The following is a 15,504-nucleotide window of genomic DNA, read 5'->3' on the forward strand; positions in this document are numbered from 1 at the left end:
CTCCATGCCTAACCACCCACAAAAATAATACACTGGAAGAGTCCTTGGTCTCCCATGAATTTCTAAGTCTTCTTTTCTATTTATAAGTATTTGCTCATAATAAAGGAAACTGGGCTGTACTAGAGGATTTATATATCCAAATCTTAGCCCTACAATTCTGTGATATGATACATAGTAGCACCTTATGAAGAAACACATTGGGAAAGATGCCCACTTTCCAACCATTGGAGAGGGACTATTCTGCCACACAGTTAATTTCAAATCTGATTTGAGATCTTGTGGTTCTTCCAGCTGTTGCATTTCCCTCAGTGCATTGAGGCAGGCATAGCTGTTTGGAATGTGTGTCGGGGCTATAATTTAATCTTGCAGAACCCTGAAAAAGATTGGATTTCATCAGCATATTTAAATATAGTCTTGTTGCCTATCTCCTGGGTTCAACTCAAGCAGGGATGATATATCAAGAATGTCATTTATTATTGGCTGCTTATTTTCTACAAATATATGTGTGTCTGTGGTTAAAAGAGCGTATATGGACAGTGGATAGAAAGAATCCATCCTTCAGCCCTCTTAATGTTTTTAAGGGATAAATATCCTGAATAACATTTTGGAGACCAAGTAGGAACATAGGAAACTGACTAATACTTATTCTGACTGTTGGTCCATCTAGCTCAGTATTGTCTACTCTGACTGACAGAGTCTCACCTGGGTTCCCTCTCAGCCCCTATCTGGAGATGCTGGAAATTTAACCTGGGACCTTCTGCATGCAAAGCAGATGCTCTGCCACTGAGTTATGGCCCTTTTCCAGTCCTAGAAAGCTGTCTTATGCTGATTCAGTCCAACTAGAGAGAGGGGCTTCTCAGTGGCGGCCCCCACCCTCTGGAACTCCCTCCCACAAGATCTTCGGCACGTCTCTTCCCTGAATATGTTCCGCAAGGCCTTAAAGACCTGGCTTTTCCAACAGGCTTTTGGGACTTCTGGGGAGGTTTAATGTCCTTATGATTTAAATACTGCCTACCATATATTGTTTGTTAGCATAATTTATACTGTTACACTGTATTTTTGTATTCTATTTTGTTGTAATTTATTGTATGTACGTCGCCTAGAGTGGCCACTGGCCAGATAGGCGACACATAAATTAAATTTTATTATTATTATTATTTATTATTGGTCCATCTAGCCCAGTGTTGTCTGCAATGACTAGCAGAGGCTCTCCAGGATTTCAGGCAGGGTTATCTCCCAGCCTAGAAATGCTGCTGATTCAGCTTCTGAGTAAAGGAACAGGGGCCTCAGATGTGATGATGATTATTATTTTAAAATGGTACATTAAAATTTAAAAAATAAGCAGTGTTGAAGTGAATTGCCCAAAATTAAATATGTATTCTTCATGTATGTGAGAGAGAACTGACAAAATTATGCAGAAAAATATTATTTGGATTTTCTTTATAAGAGAGAGAGAACAAATCTAGCTACACAAAATTAAGCTTGGATGGGCTTTTTCAAAATTAAAAATCGTATTTTATAACACAGTAGAAAAGACACACAAAAAAAGGATCTTATTATGTCTATCATTCAAACTGTTTAAAACTATGACCATTTCTCTATTTATTATTTGTGACAATGTGACGTCATTAACCTTGTAATATAGTGGTCCTTGGGAAAATGTCTCAGGGGCCATTGGAAGCATCAAATGTCCTCTTCAAGGGTGCTGAGCAAGGTCCAGTCCCACAGAGCTGTATAGAATTATAGAATCATAGAATAGTAGAGTTGGAAGGGGCCTGCCTATAAGGCCATCAAGTTGAACCCCTGCTCACTGTAGGAATCCAACTTAGTTCCCTGGGAAAGGGGCCTGCTTGTTAAACTGCTTTGCTCTGTGATGGGAATACCCTCCGTGCGCAGAGTGGTAAGACGTGGTAACGCAGCCAAAGCTCTGTTCATGGCCGGAGTTCGATTCCAACGGAAGGAGGAAGTCGAATCTCCGGTAAAAAGGGGTCAAGGTCCACTCAGCCTTCTATCCATCCGTGGTCAGTAAAATAAATACCCGGCATACGCTGGGGGTAAAGAAAGGCCAGGGAAGGAACTGGCAATCCCACCCCATATATATGGTCTGCCTAGTAAACGTCGCAAGATGGCACCCTAAGAGTCAGAAACGACTTGCACTATAAGTGCGGGGACACCTTTAACAACTCTCAGCAGCCATCACAAATGACCATTCCCAGGATTCTTTGGGGAAAGCCATTGTAGCCTGTTGGAAAGCTCCATGGGTTTCCACAAAGACAAGGAAGGGGTTAAAATTGTACAGAGCTGTTCAAGGGCACAAGACAGCTGGAACAGAACTGAAAGTGTTTAAAAACCTTGAGCAACACACAGCAGTGTGGGGGAATGAGTTTTGTAGGAGAAAGAGCCTTGTACTGTGTAAACCTAATGAATCAAGTAAAAGATTCTCTTTACAAGATCCTGTTGTGAAGTTTCTTTACTTTGGCTACTAATTGGGCTATTGCTTGGGTGAACTGGCACCACGCTTCAAGATTCAATCGCAGCGCAACAAGGGTTATGGGCCCAGAGAGTGGCACAGAGCGCGTGCAGAGTGCATCATAGAAACAAGTGAGGAAAGAGAATCCGAAGAAGACCAGTGGCAAGCAGCAGTGAAAAAGAAAGCTTGGCTGGTAAGCAGAAAAGTGACGAAAGGCTGTGAAATATGGCAGTTTCACTTTCCGCAGGCATGCCTCTTGAGAGGCTAACAGAGACTAATTATATGAGTTGGAGATTACGGATGCAAGCATTTCTCATGAAGGAAGACGTATGGGAAGTGATAATTAATGACCCCCCCAGCCGTGCCACCTCCGGAGCAGTGGATTCGACGTGAGGAGAAAGCGAAAGCGTTTCTGATCTTGGGAGTGGATGATTCGCAATTGATTTATTTACATGATAAGCCAACGGCTAAAATGATATGGACTGCTCTTAATGATATACATGTGAGGAAGACAGCCAGCAGCAAAATACATCTGGCACGTAGATTATATCAAATGAGGCTGACAGAAGAGATAACGATGTCTGAACATTTACTGGCAATAAAGAAGCTATTTGCTGAATTACAGGAGAGAAATGTGGCACGCACACAACTGCAGAAAGTTTATATTATTCTCTCATCGTTAAACGCATCCTGGGATCCTGTCGTAAGTTCGTTAGAGCCCATGAGAGACGAAAACTTGACAGTGGATTACGTGTCGGGAAAACTGATCCAGGAATGGGAAAGACGTCAGGAGACGACAGAGAGAGAGAACGTGGAGAAAAGCAACAGAAAAGAAAGCAGAACTGTATTCAAAGAGGCAGGTACAAGAGTGTTTGGTGTAAAAGCCTGCTACATCTGTGGGTCTTACTCGCATCTACAAAGAGACTGTGGGTCGAGAAAGAGAGTACAAGGAAGAAAACAATCGTATGTGCAGCTGGTGAGTGTTGGCAAAAGCTGCAGAGACAGTGACTGTGGATATTGGGTAATCGATTCAGGAGCAACGCATAGCATGGTTGCAGACAGAACTATGTTCCAAACTATGCTTCCCACAACTGAAGGTGTACTTCTGGCGGATGGTACACAAAGACAGGTACTTGGAAAGGGTACTGTTAAATTATGTAACTTGCAAACTATTATGACTAATGTATTGTTTGTACCGGGTCTGGAAAACAACATCTTATCTGTAACAAAGCTTATTGCCATGGGGTATGACGTAGTGTTTAAACGTGGGATCTGTGAAATAAGAAAGGAGGACAAAGTGTGTTCACAAGGGAGCTTAAAGGGTTCACTTTTCTATGTGGATATGGGCACAACAAAGAAAATAGCATTGACGACAAACGCAAAGCCTCATGACAACTGTATTCATTTGTGGCATAGAAAGTTAGGGCATGCTAACTATGTTATGATAAGAGACATGCCAAAACATTGTGCTGATGTAACATTAAAGGAATGCAGCAAACATGTAGACTGTAAAACATGTAAACAAACGAAAGCCATGGTAGCGCCCATAAACGAAGAAGCTAAGAGCGAAACTAATGAACCTTATCAAACTATTCATGTAGATCTGGCCAGTCCGTTTCAGAACTCACAGGGTGGAGCCAGATATTATCTGGTAATAGTAGATGATTTTACCAGATTCAGTACTGTTTATCTTTTGAAAGCAAAGGATGAAGCGGAAAAGACACTGAAACTATTTGTGCAAAAGGTAGAGGTGCAACACAACACACACATAAAGAAAATACGCTCAGATCAAGGCGGGGAATTCACTAGCAAAACCTTTGAGCAATATTTGGTTCAGAAAGGCATAGAACATGAATTAACTGCACCATTTTCCCCTTTTCAGAATGGGTTAGCTGAAAGGAAAAACAGATCTTTGCAGGAAGCAATGAGAGCCATGTTACAGGACTCTAACTTACCAAATGCATTTTGGGGAAAATGTGTATTATATGCGTGTTACATACAGAACAGGTTGCTGCATAGAACAATTAACATGACACCGTACGAAAAATTGCACAACGCGAAACCCAGACTACAACATGTTATCAGATTTGGAGCAGAGTGCTAGGTGCACACCCCACAAAGTAAAAGGAAAGGAAAACTGGCACCTAGAGCAGAGAAGGGGTATATGCTTGGGTTTCAGAAAGCTTTTTATCGTGTATGGTTACCAAAACAAAGAAGGGTAGTACTGAGTAGAAGTGTGAAAGCCCATGAACAGGATTGGGATAAAGCTGAATATGTGGAACTGGGAAACACACATGAGACAGAGACAGAGCAAGAAATAAAAGCAGAGGAAGAGGAACAGGCTAGTGTTGAAGCAGGTCAAAGCAGCAAACAAGAAGCCGAGCCTCAAATCACACTTAGGAGGTCTGAAAGGGCAAACCTGGGAAAACCTCCAGAGCGCTTCCAAGTAAGCAAGCTGAAAGCACAAAACACAAATGAATGGTCTCCAGAAGGGAATAAACAGTATAATAATGTAAGATACGAATAAAAGAATAAATGGGAAACGTTGTACCTAGAATGTGTGAAAAACAAATGCTCGTGAACTGTAAAGTCTGTAAAGTCTATAATATGTACATATGCACGAAGAGATGTCTTTATGGAAAGGTGGGGACTGTAGCCTGTTGGAAAGCTCCATGGGTTTCCACAAAGACAAGGAAGGGGTTAAAATTGTACAGAGCTGTTCAAGGGCACAAGACAGCTGGAACAGAACTGAAAGTGTTTAAAAACCTTGAGCAACACACAGCAGTGTGGGGGAATGAGTTTTGTAGGAGAAAGAGCCTTGTACTGTGTAAACCTAATGAATCAAGTAAAAGATTCTCTTTACAAGATCCTGTTGTGAAGCTTCTTTACTTTGGCTACTAATTGGGCTATTGCTTGGGTGAACTGGCACCACGCTTCAACATTCGATCGCAAAGCAACAGCCATGTCTGTTAAAATGTTGTAATAGTGCTTTACATTTATAGTGCTGATGGGATCCTTCTTGAGAGCCTTTCAAGCAGAGGCTGGATGATCACATCAGGGATGCCCTCATACTGTATTTCTTGCACTGGCAGAGGGTTGGTCTGGATAACCTTTGAGGTACCTTCCAACTCTATGATTCATGTGAGAGATAAGTAAGGAGTAAATTTTGGAAATGTTGTGACAATATGATTTCACCTGTTCCCCAGAACTATCTGTTCCCTGACATTAACCTCAATATACATCTGAGCCTTGGTTTAAATTAAGGCCTTTGCATGTTGAACACCATGAATTATCTGTTTGGAGTCCCACAAATGGCCTGCGCCCAGCCAGAGCCTTGTTCTTTGGTTGAGAGCCAGTTTCTGTATTTTATGCTATAAAGATGTGCATATACCCAGTTCTCAGCTTAACACAAAGAGTGCGTTTTGACTCCAGGGTCAAAACAGCTTGCCTCATAAAATCTGTTTTGGCAGTTTACAAATGCTTTAAGTTCTTAGTAAATAAGTACTGAAGCAAGCACTCTTCCAAATACTGTGAGGAGCAAAAGCAGAAAGCCACATTGACTCTGTCACACCATCTTCAGCTCCTGCAATGGACTAAGCACTTTTAGGCACACAGATGTTTGATTCCATTGATATATTAAGAGGCTCCTCCAGACTAGGGATGAATGAGTTCAAAGTTGGTTCTGTTTTAATTCCCATACTTATTTCACACTACTCAAACCAATATGCAAACCAATATGCAAACTGAAAAACAGTCCTCCTTCTACATTTGCCCATCCAGTTTTGCAACCAAATAAGGTGTATATAATGCATAAAATGCATAAATTAGGGGAAAGTGGACGGCATCATCATCATCACCATCCTTCCCCAACAGGTTCCAGGGCATGTTACTGCAGTATATTCAATTAAAAATTAAAACCTTTATTAACAAAATTATTAATGAGAATAACATATAAAAGTGCATTATATTAAGGAAGATTACTTGACAAAATCTGTATACTAGTCAAAACTGCATACAAAAATTGTTTATTAGGAGAAATTAGGATAAATTTGCATTTGCCGATGAGGTGCGTCTGGTGCTGACGCTACTATCTTTTCGGCGCCAGGTGAAAACCTTTTTATACTCCCAGGCATTTTAAAGTGTATTTTAACAGTATTTCACTATTATTTTGTATTTTGGACATTGTTTGGTTCTTTTATTGTCTGTTTGTTTTGGTTCTTGATTTATTGTATTTATTGTACTTATACACTCTGCTTGTTTTATCTTTTATGTACACCGCCCAGAGAGCCTTCGGGCTTAGGGCGGTATATAAATTAAACTAAATAAATAAATAAAATAAAATGCTGATGAATTTTCATGAGGACATTTAAAAAAGCAACACAGATTTCTGCAGAAATGTGGAAAACTGAATTTAAGATTTGAAAAATGAGAAAGTGAAATGTTATTTATTTATTTATGACATTCATATCCTACTCTTCCTCCCAAAGGAGCTCAGGGAAATAGATTCGTCTATCCCTACTCCAGACAGCCTCTTTAGGAGGTAAGACTTTATTGAGTATTCATTCTTGTTTAATGGTGGTTATATAACAATGAGCATTCATCCTGTTTTCTTTGTGGGGTGCTTACATGTCTTTCCAGTAATCATTCGGTCATCCCACACTTTTCAATCTATTTTCCCATCACTTTCCCAACTACAAAAAGTTATTTTCTTTCTTCTTCTTTTTTAAAAATGTGGATTTATTGCACTAGGGCAACAGAGCACTTTAATCCACTTAAATTCAGAAACCTAAATTTATGGTATGCACTTGACTCCCTCCAGTGGTGGCCAGTGGCCCCTTGCTCAGCTCCTTAAAAGACAGGACTAAAATCTGAAGTGGATTCCACTGCCCCACTGGACATGGAGACACCAGCTGCCACTGAATCCCTCCCACAAAATAAAGACAGCCTGGAGGGATTGGAGTGACTTCCATGGTTTGAATTCACTAAGGAGGCAATGTTGTACTTATACAAATGGAAGCCTAATTCTTTATTTCTGTCGGGTTACTGTTTGGCAATTTACACAGGCCTTCAATGTAAACCTCAGGTATGATCCATGGATGTACATGATGGTGCTATATGACAGTTTCTTAGAATTTCACAGTGCAATCCTATGCATGCTTACTCTGCAGCACAGCTTCTGAGTAAACATGCATTCTCAGAAGCTCAGAATCATTACAGTGATGGCTATGTTCTATTTCCACTGTCAGAGGCAGTATGCTTCCAAATACCGATTGCTGGAAACTGCAGGAGGGGGTTGTACTCAGATCCTGCTTGTAACCTTTTTATGGACATCTGGTTGGCCACTATGTGAATGGGATACTGGACTATGTGGGCCATTGGCCTGATTCAGCAGGCTCTTCTAATGGTCTTAGGTTCCAACATCAGAAAATAAGAAAATTAGAGCAGCGCTCTTGAAATGAAACCTGATGACTGAAACTTTGCAGGGCCTGTGCCTGTCTGGCTTCTACTGGGAGGGAGTTCCACAGCATTGGGCCCACTACACTGAAGGCATAACTTCTCATTGACACAAGTTTTTATTTTATTATTTATTATTAAATTTATTAGTCGCCCATCTGGCTGGTTGTCCAGCCACTCTGGGCGACGTACAAGGTAAAAACAGTACATAAACAATTAAAAAATTTAAAAAACAGTAAGAACCTAACCTGCCCCAAAAGCCTGCCTGACAAGCCAGGTCTTCAAGGTCCGGCAGAAGCTCATCATAGACGGGGCACGGCGTAGATCATTTGGGAGAGAATTCCACAGGGTGGGGGCCACTATTGAGAAGGCCCTCTCTCTAGTCCTCACCAGTCTAGCTGTTTTAACCGGTGGGATCCAGAGAAGGTCTTCTGAGGCTGATCTTGTTGAGCGGCATCCCTGCCAATGCTGGAGGCGCTCCTTCAGATAAACTGGGCTACAACCGTATAGGGTTTTAAAGGTTAAGACCAACACCTTGAATTGGGCTCGGTAAATGACCGGTAACCAGTGCAACTCCTTCAACACAGGTGTGATGTGATCTTGCCAGCGGCTGCCTTTAATCAGACAAGCTGCCGCATTCTGTACCAGTTGTAATTTCCAAACCATTTTCAAGGGTAACCCCACGTAGAGCGCATTACAGTAGTCTAGGCGAGTGGTGACCAGGGCATGTACCACCAGTGGGAGCAGATGGTTGGGAAGGTAGGGGCGTAGCCTCCGTATCAGATGAAGTTGATACAGAGCTGCCCGGCTCACCGCTGAAACTTGAGCCTCCATGGACAGCTGGGAGTCAAGAACGACCCCCAGGCTACGGACCTGGTCTTTTAGGGGCAAACATACCCCGTTAAGCACCAGATCTGTATCCCCCAACTTTCCCTTGTCTCCCACAAACAGCACTTCGGTTTTGTCAGGATTCAGCTTCAGCTTATTCCTTCCCATCCAGCCACTCACCGACTCCAGACACTTGGACAGGGTTTCCACAGCCAACCTCGGTAAATATTTAAATGAGAGATAGAGCTGCGTGTCATCCGCATACTGATGACACTGCAGCCCAAATCTCCTGATGATTGCCCCCAGCGGCTTTATATAGATGTTAAAGAGCATTGGAGAGAGGATAGAACCCCGTGGCACCCCACAAGTGAGAGGCCAAGGATCCGAAACCTCCTCCTCCAGTGCTACTCTTTGGTATCTCCCAGAGAGGAAGGAATGGAACCACTGCAATACAGTGCCCCCTATGCCTAACCTCTGCAGGCGGTCCAAGAGGATAGCGTGGTCAACAGTATCAAAAGCCGCTGAGAGATCAAGGAGGACAAGGAAGGTGCATTCGCCTCTATCCCACGCCCTCCTCATACCATCTACCAAGGCGACCAAGGCTATTTCCGTCCCATGCCCCGGTCTGAAGCCCGACTGAAATGGATCCAGATAATCCACTTCTTCCAAGTGTGCTTGCAACTGTTTAGCCACCACCCGCTCAATCGCCTTGCCTAAGAATGGCACATTTGAGACTGGGCGAAAGTTAGTGTTATGAGCTTGGGGGGGGCTGGAATAGATTATTTCTGTGGGTCACCTTTCCAGCCTCTGATTTGGAATCCTATGCCTGGGAGGCTGGCTCTGCTAGCCAGATGAATCTCCTTTGTTAATCAAATAGAGTGGCTAGGTAGTTAATGGTCTTATTTAGTTGCCCTGGCAACTGGTGAAAGGGGCTAGGAAGATCCTTTTGTCATTTTAAACTCTACAGGAGAGCCTTCCCCCCCACTCCTGGCACCTAGCAGAGATGTGGGCGGGTAGTTTTGGGGTGTGTTGGAGAGGATGGCTGGGGCTGCAGGCATGGTGAGAAGCTGGCTCTCTGCATCGTGGTGATAGAATGCCCCTGCACCCAGATGGAAAAGCTGGATATTAGACTGCTGATGCCTTGAACCCCTCCATCCTAAGCTCAGGTTGCAATGTGTGTAAACAAATAAACCATATTCCACAAAGACACCGCAGTCTCCACTGACCTTCTTCCCAAAGGGAACCAAACCCTGGATGGGTGCAGGAACCCCCCAGAATCTCACCGCTCGGAGATTGGGGAGGCGCGCAACACTGGTGTCAGAAGTGGGATTGAGTTTCCTAGAAGAGGCATTGGAAGCAAGGTGTGCCTGAGTTAAAATGGAGGGAGAAACAGCAACTCTCCTGGAACAGATGAAATTGCTGTTCCAGCAGCAAACAGAACAAAGGCAACAAGAACGCCAGGAGGACCAGCAGCAAAGGCAAAAACAGCGCCAGGAGGACCAACAGCGACAGGATGCCCAGATGCAGGACTTCCGGAAGAAAGTTGATGGGATTGATGAGAGACTGCTTAGCCTGGACTCTAGGGTGTTTGAGTCAGTAGCCGAAACTCAAAAAGCTGTAGCCAACTTGGAATTGGCCAACCGAGATGAAAATGACAAGCTCCAGAAAGAGTTGCGGGAACTGGAGAGGCAGCTGCAGGAGATGAAGCAAGAGTACCAACCCACCTTGGGAATGAGTGGCTGGGTGAGAGACCAGCAGCCAGCAACTGGGGGTAAGGAGTTTCCCCTCATAGACTTTTCTACCCCATGCATTCCACGTAAGGGCCACAAGAGAAGGGGGCTGGTCACCACAGTTGGTGTGGTCCAGAAGCCCACTCTCTATGATGGAAAAATCTCCTGGGAAGCCTATCTTTCCCAGTTTGAAATAATCTCCCAAATAAATGGCTGGGATGAAGGGCAGAGAGGAGGATTCCTCGCAGCCAACCTTAGTGGGCCGGCTCTGGTGGTCTTGCAGAATCTCCCATCTGAGAAAAGGCAGAGTTACCCAGATTTGGTGAAAGCCTTGGATCTACGGTTTGGGGCTGTGCACCAATCTGAGTTAGCCAGAACCCAGTTCAGGAGTCGCAGGAGGAGGAAAGAAGAAGCCCTCCCCAAGTTTGCTGAGGAGTTGAGACGCCTGGTGGGAATAGCATACCGGGATGCCAGTGAGGAGATGCAGGAGACACTGGCAAAGGACCAGTTCCTTGATGGACAGAGTGATGTGGACTTCCGCATGAAGATCATGGAGTGGCGTCCAAAGACCTTGTGAGAAGCAGTAGAAGTTGCCACGGAGATAGAAGCATTCTACGCAGCTACCAGTTCAAGTGGCAGCTAATGTTTTAGACCGGTTAGAAGAGTTCCTAGATTTGGTTGAAAAACCTAGGGCAATTGGTAATGGCAAAGTGTTTAGGGGCAAGGTGCCACTTTGATGCTGGCACTGCGACAAAATTGGCTACAAAAGGGAGAATTGCTATCTTGCCAAGGGAAGCCAGGACAGAGGTTCACAAGTGTCAAAAGACAATGAAGGGAAACGGGGTGCCACCAAGCTGAAGGGGCAAGGCTTGGAGGGAGGAAGGGAGGCCCCACGGTGTGTGCCTAAATCTGGGCAACTGAACTATAATAATAGTAGCTTGGCAATTGATTGCGAAGTTGGCGGGGTGAAATGCACAGGTATACTAGATACAGGATCAAATATTACTGTTCTTCGATCTGATATGGTAGGCATGTTCAGGGAGAAAGGGGCTCGGGTTGGAGAGGCCACTTGGTCTCAGATGGAGATGGTAAATGGAACCCCAGCCCCTGTGAGGAAATGGGGACGTGTGAGCATAAAGATTGGCCCGGCCCATTTGCAACATGTGATCTGGGAGGCAGACATTGTGGACCAGTTTATAATCGGCCTGGATCTGATGATGGCCAATGGTTGTGTTATTAACACTATGAGAGGTACCCTGCAGGTATGCTCTTTTGAGGTGCCTCTCAAAGATGCAGCTCAAAGCCAGCCAGCCCTTTGCAGGCGCCTGCTCTGTGAGGAGAGGATTGTCCTTCCCCCCAGGGCAGAGACCATTATTATGGCTCAATGCTCAGAGGGCTCTCCCCTGGCAGAGTCCTGGGGCTTGGTGGAAATGTGTCCAGACGGGCAGGAATTAGAAGGGATCTTGGCAGCTAAGGCTCTTGTGGATTTGGGGCAGCCCAGGGTGCCAGTACGGCTTCTGAATGTTTCTGATGAGCCCCGGATGTTGAGGAAAGGCCTCATGGTGGCAAAATGTGAGCCTGTTCAATTGTTAGGGGTGGGCACAGAGCCCAGTTGGGAGGGGGACTGCATCAAAGAGGAGCTGCCTCAGTTTCTCGCTGGGTTGTATCAGGGCAGTTCAGTGCATCTAAATGAGGGGCAGCAGATTGCCCTAAAGGGTTTTCTACTAAGGAACCAGGGCCTGTTTTCAAAATCAGACGCAGATATAGGGTACACTTCACTTGTGCAACACAAGATTGATACAGGCAATAGTCATCCTATCAAACAGGCACCCCACAGATTACCTGTTGCAAAGCGGGGAGAGGCTTTACAGGCAATTAAGGACATGCATGATTGAACCCTCCACCAGTCCTTGGGCCTCCCCTATTGTCCTTGTAAAAAAAAAAAGATGGTAGCCTTAGATTCTGTGTGGACTACCGGAAGTTGAATGAAGCCACAATAAAGGACTCCTATCCTCTGCCACGAATAGATGACACCTTAGATGCAGTGGCAGGTTCTGCATGGTTTTCCACACTAGATCTCAAAAGTGGATACTGGCAGGTGGAGATGGACCCTAAGGACAAGGAAAAAACTGCTTTCACAGCAGGGCAGGGGCTATGGCAGTTTAGGGTGATGGCTTTTGGCTTGTGTAACGCTCCTGCCACCTTCGAGAGGCTGATGGAGAGGGTGCTTTATGGCCTACCCCTGTCAGCCTGCTTGTTGTATTTAGACGATATCCTAGTTCATGCCAAGACATTTGATCAAGAGCTAGCACACTTGCAGATGGTCTGTGACAAATTAAAAGGTGCCAATTTGAGACTGAATCCAAAGAAATGTAAGTTGTTCCAGAGAGAGGTTACCTACTTGGGGCATACCTTGAGTGAAAAAGGGATTGCAACAGACAAGGAGAAAACGGCTGCTGTAGAGGACTGGCCTACCCCTACGACTCTAACTGAGGTGCGAAGTTTTGTTGGGCTCTGTTCTTACTATCGAAGGTTTATCTGTGGGTTTGCTGATATAGCAAAACCTCTTCATGGGCTGGGAGAGAAGGGAAAGGCATTCCACTGGTCATCTGAATGTGATGAAGCTTTCCGAGTGTTGAAAAAGGCACTTGTGAATGCTCCAGTCTTAGCTTACCCATGCTTTGAGACCCCATTCATTTTAGACACTGATGCCAGTGCTTATGGCATGGGTGCTGTGCTGTCACAGGAACGTGCTGGGCAGGAAAAGCCAGTTGCTTACTTCAGTAAGAGCTTGGCTACTGCAGAAAGAAATTATTGCACTACCCGCAAAGAGCTCCTTGCAGTTGTGAGGTCCATAGAACACTTTCACCATTATCTGTATGGGAGAAAGTTTGTCGTGAGAACAGATCATTCATCCCTGCAATGGTTACTCCGATTCAAAAACCCTGAGGGTCAAATAGCAAGGTGGCTACAGAAGCTGCAGGAATATGACTTTACCATCACCCACAGACCAGGTTTAAAACATTCTAATGCAAATGCATTATCCAGGTGGCCTTGCTGGCAGGACAACTGCAGCTACTGCCCAAGGCAGGAAAGCAAGGAGCTGGCTGCCTTGGAGGAGGAGAGAGGGCAGAAGCAGATGGAAGGCCCGGGCCTGTTGGTTTGCAGAAGCACGACTATCCCTTCTGGAGAGACTGAGACAGACAGAGACTGAGAGACAGGGGTGGACCCTGGAGCAACTGAGGGCCTTACAGAGAGAAGACCCAGACATCAAGATTGTGTGTGCGTGGAAAGTCAACTCACAAATTTGCCCTCCCTGGGAAATGGTGTCCCCACTCAACACTACTGTGAAGGCCTTTTGGTCTCAGTGGGAGAGTCTAGAGCTTCGAGATGGCATATTGTACAGACGATGGATAGAGCCCGCGGGGACTGGATATAGGTGGCAGCTGGTTGTGCCAGCAAAACTAAAGAGAGAAGTGATGGTGTTGTGCCACGATACTAAAACGGCTGGACACTTTGGTGTGGCGAAAACCCTTGCCCGGGTAAGGGAGAATTTCTACTGGGTCAAGTGCAGGCGGGATGTGGACAACTGGTGCAGAAAGTGTGATGCTTGCACAGCAAAGAAGGGCCCCCCTAGGACAGGGAGAGCCCCAATGCAGCAATATCTGGTGGGTGCCCCAATGGAACGTGTTGCAATAGATGTTCTAGGGCCCCTCCCCGAAACAGATGCTGGCAACCGCTACATCTTGGTTGCAATGGATTATTTTACACGATGGCCTGAGGCTTATGCCATAAAAAATCAGGAGGCTGTGACAGTGGCAAACGCCTTGGTTGACAACTTCTTTTCAAGATTTGGGGTGCCTGGCAAATTACACTCTGATCAGGGTAGGAACTTTGAATCAAGAATGTTCCCGAAAGTATGTGAAATTCTGGGAATCCACAAAACACGGACCACCCCCGCACATCCCCAGTCAGATGGCATGGTGGAAAGTTTCAACCGCACCCTGGGGGTACAACTGGCAACTTTTGTGCATCATCATCAAAGGGATTGGGATGAACATATCTCACTCCTTCTGATGGCATATAGGACAGCAGTTAATGAAAGCACCAAGTGTACTCCGGCCCTCCTCATGTTTGGGCATGAGTTGAGGACTCCCATCTGCCTGCTTTATGGCACCCCTGAGGGTGAGAGGGATAATGCCGACCCTTTGGACTATGCGGAAGGGTTGCAATGTAAATTAGAGAAGGTGCACCAATTTGCAAGAGAAAATCTGAAGATTGCCTCAGATAAGATGAAACGCTTGCATGATGTGAGGTCCTATGGGGAAAGTTTTGTGAAGGGTGACCTGGTGTGGTTTTATAATCCAAAAAGAAAAAAAGGCAGGAGCCCTAAACTAGATAAACCTTGGGAAGGGCCATATGTGGTTCTCAGAAAAATAAATGAGGTAGTTTACCAGATCCAGTTAGGCCCCAGGCACAAGCCCAAAATTATTCATAAGGACCAGCTGCGGAAGTATCAAGGGAACCAAACATGTAACTGGTTCTTCCAATCAACAGTGGGGTTTCACCCAGCGAGTGTAGAGACAGAGCAACGGGTTCAGCCTATGCAAGGGGGTTCCTTGATGGTAGCTGCTGCAGCCGAAGATTATTCATCTGGGTTAGGTAGTGGGGGCTCCGCTACACTGTCTGCCAGAAGACCTCAGAGACATAGGAACATGCCACAAAGATTAGATCTCTGAGCTGGAATAGTGACTTGTATTTGCTGTTCTGTAGTGTGGAAATGAGACTGTAGAATGACTATGTTGTAATGATGTATATTGCAATGTCTTCCCAACCTGTATCTGTTATTTCTTTGTAGGAAATGTTGTTTTTTTTTTGCAGGTCTGGGACAGACCTCTTTCAGAGAAGGGTGTAGTGTTATGAGCATGGGGGGGGGCTGGAATGGATGATTTCTGTGGGTCACCTTTCCAGCCTCTGATTTGGAATCCTATGCCTGGGAGGCTGGCTCTGCTAGCCAGATGA

Source organism: Rhineura floridana, chromosome 17 (assembly GCF_030035675.1).
Source record: "Rhineura floridana isolate rRhiFlo1 chromosome 17, rRhiFlo1.hap2, whole genome shotgun sequence".
NCBI lineage: Eukaryota > Metazoa > Chordata > Lepidosauria > Squamata > Rhineuridae > Rhineura > Rhineura floridana.